Here is a 13,010-nt window from a genome sequence, read left to right on the forward strand (position 1 = left end):
CAGCACTTAAGTAACATTCTGTGAGCTATTTGGAAGCATCTAACTTTGTTACACCGCAAGCCAGACTCAGTGGGGCATTAAAATCACTCGTGCGGAGAACTTCAAAGGCCCTGGTGTTTGTAAAATCAAAATCAAAATCAAAGTGAATCAGCCGCGCTCTTTGCTGTCCCAGCACAACACGCTGCTCCTTAATGATATTTAATTAAAAAAGAATAGCCAGCAAAGACAGACTTGTCAGTGTGTGGCAGCTTCAAATCAGGATATGGCTGCAATCCAGCTGCTGTCTTTCTTGTGGCTTCGCTGAATGGTGCTGTAAATCGTTAGATCTACATGATCCTTACCTCTCTGCACTGCACGCAGCTTCTTATTAATTGTAATCCTAGTACGAAAAGGACAGACACTTGCTGGTATGATCACAGGAGGAGACAGTCATTACATGCTGCGATTATCTGTTCGTGAGCATGCTTATCAATTATTGTTAATTCGATATGTCATTAAAACAGAGGATCCCTTTCAACTAAGCACTCAGGTGGAAGTGGTTCTGATTATGCCAACGTTAAGTGGAAATTACTGACATGTATAATAATGGGCTGTGTTTGTTTATTAACACACATCTAATTGATGTGTGTTTAATTGCGAGGTATTGACGTGAAGAAGCATCTTGTGTCTAGATGCAATTCATTGGACTATAAGCCTTTGTGAAGCTGCTGTCCCACGCAGCTTTCCAGCAATGATCAACATCAACCTCATACAGCAGCATTAACTTGTCTATCAAGAAAGAAATGACCAGAAGTACATTAATAATGTAACTTACATTCCAGAATGTTTGAGAATTTGGAACGGAAATTCAGCCAACACGTTTGTCAGCATGGTGACTTGTGATGTCTGACTGCTGTACATGCAGATGCAGTGATATCTGAAAGTACACCAGCAGGTTTAAATGCTCACTTTTCTTAAATAGGAGGTTTCCAGACCCAGTCCCAATTCCTAGCCTGAACTGCAACGCACTTGGAGACAGAACTGACATGAGCATTAAAGTCACTACAAAGCTTGGTGCACAATAATTGGCCTTGGCTGCTTTAAATACTTTATGCAATAGAACATCTGAAGTATTACATTGGGATACATTTTGCTTTCCCTATGTTGTTGGCTTCACTATGTCCAGACTTTGTGTAGGGTCCTTAACCTGCTGGAATAATTAAGGGGAAAGACAAAAATTGAGCTGGAAGATGAATGTGGCACACCAGGACTGCACTACCACACTACACATCAATATAGAAGATGGATCAGAACTGAAAATAGCTTTGAGAAAAATATAATTGTAAAGGATTGTGAGAAATTCTCATCCTCAGTGATATATTTGCCAAAAGACAGCACTTTGAGTCTGCAGTTCAGATAATATTCCCTACAATGTGATGACAAAACCAATCGTACAGTACAGTATACAGTGCAGTTTCTACATTTTGCTGCTATCTGAAGTTGCAATCATGACAATAAGGACTTTATATTTATAATCTACATCATGTATTCTAATGGTTAAAAATGCTGCTAATATATAAATATAGATGTTTTAATGAAAATCAGAAAGTTCTCAATTTGCTTAGGTATTTAGCCCCCTTTGCTATAGCTGCCTTCAGTCAGATCAAGACAAAATAATACTTTGAAAGGTCACAAAATTAATATAATCGTCTGTAGTCAAAGTGATGTCCGAGTAAATGCATCTGTCTCCTTAAGTTCCCTTTGATAGATATTGAATTTCAAGCCTCAAATCAACAAAGGAGCAAGGAGCAAAAACCAAGGAGCTTTCAAAACAAATCGGGGATTAAGTGATAGAGAGGAACAGATCAGGAGATGGTTACTTATCCCTCTGAGTACAGTGAGCTTCATTATTAAAAAGTGGAACATGCATCGTAACACCCAGACATAACCTACATCAAGCCACTATTCCAAAGTGAGCCTAGCACAAGTGCCAGACAAACAGGACACTGGTTAGCGATGCCACTCTGAAGGCAAATGTGCCTTCGCAAGATTTCTATGTCTGAGATGAGGGGTCACTCTTCATACATCACCATCATCCCGGTACCCACACAGAGCATGCCTGTATGGGTGGGTGACCAAAAAGATGCCTTCACTGAAAGGTACTCAACTTAAACCTTGTCTGTGATATGCTGCAGATCTTTGGCAGAAGGTTTCGTGGTCAGGTGAGACAAAAAAAAACCCAAAACTCCAACACAGCACATCACACAGTCAGCATCATTCCAGCTCTCACACATGTTGGGGGCAGCCTTGTGTTCATGGGCTGCCTCCCACTATTGAGGACTGAGGGAAAAACTGTTATCCCGACTTATCCAAAATAATGACAGCAGCTGGGACTCAGAAGTACTGCAGTATATTTCAATCTGGTTATATTTTTTCGCAGGTTTTGCTAACATTCAGCCTCCTTTGCATATACAGTATATACCTTTACTGCCCATCCAGAAGGGTGAGAATTTGTCTTTGGCATTACTATACAAAACTACAGGAAACAACACTCAATATTAAATAAATACTCATTAAAAACAATAGTCCTAGCCATTCAGCAATACATATACACAAATCTCCATTTTGGATGGTCAATAAAGTATATAATACTGTTCAGTTTGATCACTACAGTTGTGAATAAAAGTGCATTTCAGAAACATTATCTAGATTTATAATGAATGAACAGGTGATATTGCTGTTTGGGGGTGAATACCTTTGCAAGCCTCTGTAAATGGTTTGTATGAGAAGCATTGATTCATGAATGGGCGTTCTGAGACAGGTCAAGTCATTTTATTTTAATGCACTTTCATTCATGGGAAGATGATCCCGTTCGGTATTTACAGTACAAGATTTATTTTATTCTTTCATCTCACTCTTGATATCCCATGCTAGTCTGACATTAATTACTGTATGCTGTGATCCTCGGGCTATGTTCTGATGTGTCAGGAACAGAGAGATCTCTGGGCGCAGTGTGTAACTTTTTATGTGCTGAACAATGGAAAAATACTTGACAACAAAGCAGGAGCACCAAAGGCAAACAATTATTCAGTCATTCAATGTCAAGAAAAGCAACCTTTGGAGACAACAGGAGAGTTGTCTGGAAACTGCAGTGGCAATCCACTGTACCATTAGGAAAGCAGCACAGCCTGGGCAAGGAGTCGCAGGTCAACAGCTTTTCAAACAGTTTCTAATGTTGTTTTTTTTTTTCTTCGTTCATAAAGAGGTTTGGGGCAGCCACAACTTCAGGGCTGTTTGAATTGTGAGTTTCTGAAAATGTGTGTGACGGAAATCTCCTTATTATTGTATGTCAAGAGCAGCTTTTTTCTTTTCACCATTGCGAAAATAAATAATACATGCATCTCCAGCATCTCTGCCAGTGAGACACATGCGGAGCCTTTCTGTCAAAAAGCAGTTCCATGCAAATGGCAACTGGAATTACCGTATATATTGCATGGGGCAGAAGATGGAGTAAGATACCACCGATGGGGGTGTTGTATTGTTTTGTTCTGCTTTGGAAAAAATGAATAGAAATTGGTTTTCATAAGTGTGGGGGTCTGCATTGGACAATAGGCATGAGGTGTACTTATAAACTTTGGCCTCCAGGGTTGTTATCTACTGCATCAAGGCAAGGCCCTAGGCAGTGAGCAGATTGCAGCATTCTCCTGAAAGCTCTAAACCAACAGATTAGCGGCTGACCCTTTAAGCCTCAATTAAGTTCTTTATTTATCGTTCACTGTTAATTCAGTTGTTAGCATACAGGTAGGCCGGCCAGAAAGGCAGGTCCAGGGGAAAAAGACAGGAGGCTTAGTGGAACCATCCCCTCAGGTAGGAGAGGGGAGACAGGCAGGCTGTCGGAGTGAATGAGCGAGGGAGAGAGGAGCCCTCTTATCAGTGTCATTATGCAGCCTCATGTACATCACAATTCTTCAGCCAAAGCCTGACTGAACCCCTGCGAATCAGCTTTCTTTTCAGAGATGTCAGCCAGCTGAGGATCTCCTGAGCTTGTACTGGTGCGAGCTGTGCGTGGTGGAGCTGAAACAATGGCTGGGCCTTCTAAAAGTGTTTTGGAAATATCCGCTTTTCTTTCGTGGGCTGAAAAGCCCGCTTCAAGGGGCATGCTGCACAAGCCGAATTGTGCTCAAAATCTCAGCCCCCTAGACTGACTGCCAGGTTTTAGCCTGAAGTGGACCTGAAAATCAGTGAGCCGGTTTTGTTTTTTCTGATAACAGTATATCTTATTTCTCTGCCGGTACTGCTGTATAAACTACCACCGTTGGGAAATAATTACTACAGATTAAAGATGCTTGTTATTCTTCGAAGAAGGGTGTGTTATATAATCTTAGGGAAATGCACACAGCCCTCTTTTTAAAACAGACACATATGTACGTAGATTTCCTTGCTTACCCACACAAGTGTAAGCACAAGAGAGCAGTTGAAGTCTTCCCATACCAGTGTGAATTAGAGGTATTTTCCCCAGTGCCTCATGTGAGCAGCCGTTTTTGCTGACCACTCTGAATTGCTCTGTCCAGTACATAGTGCATCATCTCCCTGACCATGACTACATGGCTGCCCACTGTCCAGCATAAACAACTGCCCCATCCTGAGGATGTGACCCAGCTCCTGACTCTCCTGTGTTCCACCTGGACAGTGAGTTCCCAAGGAACTGTTTTGCTGATGAAAAAGAATCTGTTGACTCTGGCCTGGAGCAACGTCAAACCAGGCTGAGGATCTAAATATTAAGGCTGAGCCGAGAGGAAGAGCAAGAAGCTATTGTAAGTGCGCAGGTTAAGACAATAAGCAGCAGAAAACAGACGGTGCATTCCTGCGCTTTGAATCAAGTCTTTCCCACAAAGCCGGTGCTGGAAACCTGCGGAGGGAAAATATTTGGTTTGGAGGTTCAGAGCAAAGCGCTGCAGTCCAAGGAAAACCACAGGCAGGATGGTCATTGCGCCTGCCGAGCAGGCACAGCGTAGGGCAGCCCTGGGACTGGGCCTGGTCCTGCTCCCACACCTTGGAGCAAACCCACACATCGGCCTGCCGAGAGGCCAGGACTGCCTAAATCCATGATGTTTGAGATCCTGAGGCTGAACTCATATGTCAGTGCTTAGCGTGCATTTTTCTGTTGATGCTGCTCAGAAACAATGTAGCGGAGCTAGTTTGGGCACGGTGACGTCATGGCCCTCCCCAGGCGTAGCAGGGACCTCGGCCGTCTGGGCTGGGGGAGGTCTCCTTTAGCTCACCCGGCTGGCTCCCCTGTTGCGTTTCGCCGGAGATCCGGGTTCGCGCCCAGGTGTTGCTGGACGAACTGGCGGGGTGGACGGTCACAAAAGCACATATGCATGGTGCAGAATTTTGTATTGTTATTAAATATGCTTTAGCTGCTGCTTATAACTGTTCAAGGTAACATTACATACTTTGTTCCACCTTGGCATCTATGTGGTATGCGCATCTCACAATTAGTGTGGTCTCAGGTAAGTGATCCATAAGCATAAATCGCATTATTTTAACATCTCATCGAACAGCGTTGTTTTGAATGAAGATTTTTTGTCTAGTCATAGTGCACACTGGGGAAGAACGAAAGTGTGGAAAAGCAGAAAGTGGAGCACCGCCGTGTTCTTGGTAGTTTGATCGGCTGCTGTCTTTCCTGTGTGCAATATTTTGCACTCGGAGAGTGTGGAACGTGTTATCATGTTGTGTTGTGACTGGTGCCTCAGTGGATCTTTGTAAGAAAAGGGTTTTGATTTTTATCAGGGGTCAGCAGCCTAAAAAGCAGTTTATAATAGTCCCTATATGGGTTAGAAAAAGAAAGGGTTTGCTTCACTGTGAGCCAAACCTGTCGTCCCAACACTAGCCAGACCTGACCTCACCTCTTCAGAAGTTTCACCTCTGACCTCCAGTCACATGACAGTGCACATGGTACACCTGCAAATAACCCTTAAGATCTGCCACTGATAAAATGTCCAACTTAACATTTAAGACTGAGTGCTTTTACTGCCTGATTTGTTGGGGGCAGATTTATATAGTGGTGTTGGATTTCAAAGAGTCTTCAGAATCACACTGAAACCAAATTGCCTTTCCATTTTAAACTGATTACATTTTCACTAAGCTTTAGGACAAATTTGGATTAAATGTGCTAAAAGATTTTAAAGCCTGCCTTTAAGAGATCAGCCTTCACTTAAAGTAGACGATTTTTAAAGCTTGAAAACCTAAAGGCTGCACCTCAGGTTTTCCAGTAGATTTAGGGCTTGCACTTTTTTTTCTATATGACTCAATGCAGAAAAGAGCAATAATAATTAAAATATATAAAAAAAACAAATAATACAACTGCACACCTGTATAGACAATGAGTATTTTAATAATAAATAGAACCGTTATAATTTAAACAGTATGTAATTATTTTAATGCGTCCAAAACTGTTTAAAAAACTACTGAAAAAAATACCTCAACTTGTTTAAATTGAAAATGAGTGGTCATTTATATTTCATATAAATAGCTAGTGAAAGATTAATTCTTTCAATGGAGTCCCTTAATTGCAGTTTTACCTTCAGTGATCTTTGGAAATGCCACTATGCAGTCTTGGCATCATGTGTGGTTGTTTTGCATAACCAGGAATTTATACTATAAGAAAACATTGTAACATCACGCTTTTCTTGTGAATGATAAAGATCTGTTTGGGGTTTGACAAATGTGATGTGGAAATTGTGTTCTCTGTGTTGTGTGCTGTCATGAAGCGAAAGAACGGAAAATTGTTAGAATAATAAACAAGACAGTGAAATGATTTTATCCTCTTTCATGTGAACGCTTTCACGTGAACAGCATCATTTATTTTTCCTGGGCTACAAGGTGCCAGGAGACGTGTTTTACATTCTGCATGGACATCTGGTTTAAGTGCAGAGAGTCTTTACTACTCTGTGCCTTAGTGTAATACTGACAATCATCCTGGATGTCTTTTCTGTTTTAAAAAATAAATACATTTCTGTAGAAGTTCCCTCCCTTTCGCTCCCCACAGCTGTTCCACAGTCCAAAGGCATAACTGTGAAGTTGCTGATGTAGTTTCTTTCTGTTTCTTAGGTCACTGTTGGTTTTTGTGAAACGTGTTGGATGCTTCAGTGTTTCATTTTTTTTCCAAGTTTAAAATAATGCCATGTTTAGTCATCTCAGTAAACACAAGATGCATTTAGTTCTCTCTCATTTCACACAACAACATCATAAAACCTTTTAAAATTATAGGAGAATGCTGGGAGTTTGCTTGCCATGGTAACTGTGCCCAGCTAGCTTCTGTTCTGTGGTCCAAACTCAGAGACGACTCCTGCAATCTAGTCATGCACTAGGTCTGTTCTCTCTCTGACTGCAGTTTGCAGAATAGACTTCTAATTAACACTGACTGCACTGATGCTCCGTGAGTTCAGAGGTTTCTTTGGTATCATAGTGATTGTGGATCTGATCTGACTGTACTGTGTACATTGGAGCTTTGTTGACCAATGTGTTAGTGAAGTATAAATACTGTGTTAAAAACGATGAGAGTGGATATCACCTTGCACTGTAGAAAATCCACAGTATATTTAATGGGGAATTTAAAATAAATCTTATTTTTTTCTGTATGTATGAATTTACTTTATGTACAGGTATTTAATTGCACATTTGTATTTAGCAAGGACTCCTTATCTCGTAGCTAGACTCAGAATATCCTAATAAGGCTGTAGTTATTCAAAGGCTTTGTGTGTTTGGTGCAAATATTTATTTTACCTTCCTAACAACTTAGGGAAACACGATCAAGGGCACTTCAAAGCCACAGAGGTTGTAATAGTGATTAGTGACCAAGAGGCAGTTAGAATGACCCCTTTAATTATAAGAATCGCTACTGTAGGTAAATGCTAACCTACCCACCTCCCCCCACCTTCACATGTGATAACATCAGTACAGAGTGAAGAATCCCAAAGCCAAGCACCTAGAGTGGACATAAAAGATCCCATCTCAAGTGCTGTAATACCTGGAGATCAGTTTGTTTTTTGTTAACTTGAATGGCTTTTACTTTGACCGGGAACTCGATTCAGTAAAATAAAGCCCCCGAAGTAGTATAAGCCCTCTCTTTTGGTGCACTTTTGTATGGCTTACAGTCATGCAAAGAATATCTTGCCCTCAGACTCCTGATAGATTTCCTGTATGGAGTAAGGCGCACATAGTATATACCAAGACTTACAATGCCTGCAGGAAAGGAGTAGGATGGTTCTAGATCCTATTTGGACCTCAGACAGCGGGTTCTGCTCTCAGAGGAAATGGACTGGGACAGGTGTTGTGTAGATGTGTAGGCTTGGGGAGGTTTTGGGCTTTGAGATTCCTGTTGTTTTGACCAGCATGCCTTGATGGCTTGGCACGCACGCTGTTTAAGCTAAATATTTATCCAAATCTCGATTCCCATGATTCGAAGATGAACGCCTTACCATCCATCACAAAAGCTTTGCCATTGTTTTCTCTTGTAGTGTTGTTTTAAGCATTGGAATTGGATCAAACTTCTATGTGGACTCTATTATTATTATTTCACTTTATCTTGAGGGGATCTCACTTCTGGGGAGTTTTGTTCCAATCCAACACTCCGCTGTGTAATTTGTCTCACATGTTTCTGCTTGAAGCTGAACTTACACACAATGTCAGTTCTTCATTAGGGGCTTGAAACACAAGTTAAGGTCATAGTGAAGAAAAAAAAAGCATGAATTTGCCTCATGTATTATTCTTGGTTTTCTTTGTGGTATGGCTTCTTTAACATGTTTATGAAGATGGTTCAGCAAAAAAATAAAGAGAAACAGGCGTTTACAATGTACCACATTGGGTGGATGGAGACAACCAGACTTATTGATAGGTAGATCTAAGCATAGTATAAAAATATAACTACACACCTAGCTGCTTTACAGGGCTGATCCCTGAGAGTCCTGGGTGAGGCTGGGCAAAAAAGATATAGGTTTGGCTCACATTTAAATTGAACTGGATTAATTCTAAAAAAAAAAAGGCAATTGAAAACGTTCTGAAAGGGTGTCCCTACCTTACCTTTTCAGACTTAGCTATATCTTTGTCTGATCTCAAAATAAAGTTTATTTTCCAAATGAAAATGGGTTTGGCACTTTTTTTAGTTTTACAGTTGACTTATATATAAGTTCAACCGTTTTCCAATATGTAATCAGGCTTGGCCTTTCAATCTGCAAGTTGCACCCAATTCTAAAACTGTCTCTGAGAACTGCATTTAGAACCAGCCTTTTCTCTGATGGTGGATAGGCATTTTATAGACTAAGTTTATTTTAAAAAAGTCAAGTTAAATTTAAATAAGACCTGAACTAGGCATTTCAGCATTATTATGGATCTAGGTATTGTTCTTAATAATAGAATTAAATTAAATGTTGGAAATTATAGCTTACATAAAGTATTACTGTATGTTCCCTGTTTTTTACGTGAGGAAAATTGAATGTTTAAATGAGTCAATTCTGGCTTCTGCAATTCTGCAATTTTTTGCAGTTCACACCTAGATGAAGACTCATTGACCCTCATTTTCTAAGAGTAATCTCAAAGACTAGGATAAAGGAATTGATTACCTTTATTAGTCATTAGTGGGAGCACACAGTTTGTAATAATCTACTGGTAGAACAATTTGAAAAGCCCATCTTTGTAAGGCAATAGAACAGTTTGCTTTTTTTAGCCCACCCGCTGAGAGAGCCTAAGTTTTAAAGTCTTCACTGCTAGAATGATCTCTGTTATGTATTATTCGACAAGACATAGCTGTCCTCTGCTGAGAATTTCCATTATGTTCTTGGTGTTCCAGGTTCTTGGCAGCGGCCATATTAGTTACATTAGTGTCCATCTAGAGAAAAGGAGGGAACAAGCTTGCAGTGATATGGCATTCCTTAGTTAAATAACTTGTTAAATTTTAGATTTCTTGCTCCATTTCTGCACGTTTTTTGCATATTTACTTGGCACCTAATAGTTTGTGCTTTGGAGAGGTTTCCTGGCTGCCTGTTTAGCCACCCGTGTTCAAAATGCTTTATCCTGCATTATTGTCCCCAGGTGGAGAACATACAAACTCCACACAGACAGCCCCCCAGGTTCAGAATCGAACCCAGGGCCCCAGCACTGCAAGGCTGCCATGAGGTGCCCACCCAGCTCGGAAGGCGCCGCACCAATGGGAGTGCGTCCTTCCACTTCACAGTTTCACACCGCAAGCCGAGCCAGAAAGCGCCCGCGATTCTGTAGGGGGCGCTGTGTCGCCGCTCGCTCAGACGGATCCCAGTCACAGTCGGCTAGTGTCGTGATGCCTGAGTCGAGGAGCCTCTCCTGACCCTGCCTTTACTGCCAACCTTTTACTGATAGTTTTGGGGGGGGGGGGGGGTTCAACAAGGCAACTAAAAAACGGAAGTTGTCCAATCTGTAGATGCTTGAATAAGCCCCCTTTTTCTTCGATTTGTTGGACCCGCTGGAGAAGATTCTGCCTCGGAGCTGAAAGGATGTGGGGGAAAAGAGACGAGAGGCGTATGTGCCGTGTGCCGTGCTGGAGGAGGGAGGGCCTGCAGCAGATCCCCGCTGTCAGGATCATTCGATACTTTCTGGTGAACAATGGCAGAGCAGAGGAGTTTGGCAGCGGACCTGCACAGCTGTGTTGTGTGTCTTCGGTTTTCCTTTGACCTCTCGGCCCTCCGCCGATGAACGCAGCTCTCGCTCAGCTGTTTCCACTTTTCTGACGGCCGAAGGCAGCTTCCCGAGGGCCTGAGTTCTCTTGCCGAGCTGTCATCGTCTCAAGATTTATAACTGCGAAGGGTTACAAATAACAGCCCAGACGGGCGCTTCCACTGACTACGGCCCTCCCTATTAAGGTACAATAATTTCGCAGTGGTCCCTGATGGGACTTTCAGTTATTAACACAGGATGCCATTATCCGTAAAGAGGGACCGAATTAATGACAGCTAACGTAACAGGGTGAGGAGTTAGTAAAAAAGGAAGAAAATGAAAGAATAACTGAAAGTTTTAGAAGGGTAAGGTGTTGCTTTAACAAGGACAATACGGTCAACTGCAAATCAAGCAAGGGATTTTTTTCTTTTCAAGGAAATTTAAGTCCAAGTGCTTTGAGTAGTATAATAATTTTAGTTATGTATTCTGCTGTATTCCATAGCCTTGCCTATCCTGAAAAGAATTCAAAGAATTATTTTTAGTATGCACACGGGACGGTGTGAATGTGTCTTGCATTTAGCAATAAAAATAAAGTTAAATAAAAATGAAACAAACCCCATAGATTCTATACTAGATAGCTAGACATCTGTTTTACTGTTGCCATGGAGAGACAGTCCTAAACAGACCAAAGACAGCAAGATGGTGAAGTTAATTAATCCTTTCGTGTCCCAGGAAAGACATTTTCCTTGTTGACTCTTATAAGAGGGGAGACATTTTTGAAGTACTGCTGGCAAGTTTTCCATTTACATTTATTCAGCTGGCAGACTCTTTTATTCAACGCGACTTCAAATCTCAATGTTTTGTTTAATACTTAGGGATCTATGGTCATGGAAAAGGTATAAGAAAAAACTATAAATTAATGTGTTCACTGGCCAAACCCTCCACCTCCATCGCACCCAAAAAAGTACCTCTGCAAGCAGCAAGAACAGTGTGTTTCTGAGGGCTTTGAAATATTTTCAGCCCATTTTCATTCTTCTCTTCTAACACAGGGTCTCATACTCCGTTCCAGGAGGGCCTGCTGTCTTCTGACTGCGGCGGTTTCAGCCTCTGCAGCCAATAAAATAATTTAGCACATTTTTTTTCTCGGACATGTATAGGATTTTTCTAATGTCTTCTACTGTGGTTTACAATAAATTTTCACTCTCCGAATGTTACAGTTACTTACGAATTCCTTGGATCCTGGTTAGCAGTATCGCAATAGTGTAGTTAATTGAATAACACAGTGTCAGACCCCGGTTCAACAGGAACACTGTCAATGGTGGAGAATATGATGTATGGGATTGAAATGTGTGGGCCTCTGGTTATGTGTATTTTATCAGAGATCTCATGTTCCTTAAACCTAAACATGAATTTCCTGCCACTGAGGGAGTCTGTTCATGTGATTTGGGCTCCGGGGGTGTCACAGTTTTTGGCGGGTGAGCGTACATTCCTGGGCAATACGGTATGTATTAGTATTGCCGCTTCACAGTGCTGGGAACTGGGGTTCAGTTCCAGACCTGGGGTGCTGTCTGTGTGGAGTTTGTATGTTCTCCCTGTAATTCACAGGAGTCTCCTCTGGGTGCTCTAGTTTCTTCCTACAGTCCAAAGACACGCTGGTAGGTTAATTGGCTTCTGGGAAAAATGCCTCTGGGGTAAATGCATGTGTGTCAGTATATGCCCTGTGAGGGACTGGCATCCCATCCAGGGTGTATCCTCCCTTCAACCCAGTGCTTCCTGGGATAAGCTCTGGCTTCCTCACAACCCTGTGTTAGATAAAGCAGTTGGAAAACAGATGGACAGAGTTTATATCCGGTCAAACCCGTCAGATCATTTCACCATTGCCTGATACCAACCCCCTGGAAAAAACTCTCTCTATTCCAAATGGGAAGACCCAGCAGACCCAGATGACTGCGCTGCCATCCCAGCGTTTCTTTTCCCGAGCTCCTTCAGAAAAGCTGCAAAAGCGATCAGGGCTCGGAGCTGGAAAGCAGCGCCGCGGCTGAAGACAGATGTCAGCAGCGCCCGCTCACCACACGAAAGGGCTCCGCTAAATGTGGGCCGTGCTCCGCCAGGAGAAGCCGCAGCCGGATTTTTCTGAGAGCCTCAAGCAGCGTCAGAGAATCCTCCTGCTTCGCATCAAGCGTGTGTATGTGACTCCCTTGGGAGGCTGGCTAAAAACAAGACATTGATATAGTCCAGTGGGGTTCCCCAGCAGAATAAAGTACTCTAATGAAGTCCATCTGCGGTTATATCTGGCAGGCCCTAATGCTTCTAAATCTCCCCAGCCAGCTGAGTTTCTTTCT

General features: G+C 42.1%; 1 long non-coding RNA gene across 1 annotated transcript in view; it reads left to right on the plus strand.

The window, feature by feature from the left end:
* The window catches only part of LOC138225547 (uncharacterized), a 141,380-nt gene that overhangs the window by 65,996 nt on the left and 62,374 nt on the right, over window positions 1-13,010 (plus strand). The gene's annotated exons all lie outside the window — the stretch shown is intronic.

This window comes from Lepisosteus oculatus, chromosome 29, assembly GCF_040954835.1.
Source record: "Lepisosteus oculatus isolate fLepOcu1 chromosome 29, fLepOcu1.hap2, whole genome shotgun sequence".
Lineage (NCBI taxonomy): Eukaryota > Metazoa > Chordata > Actinopteri > Semionotiformes > Lepisosteidae > Lepisosteus > Lepisosteus oculatus.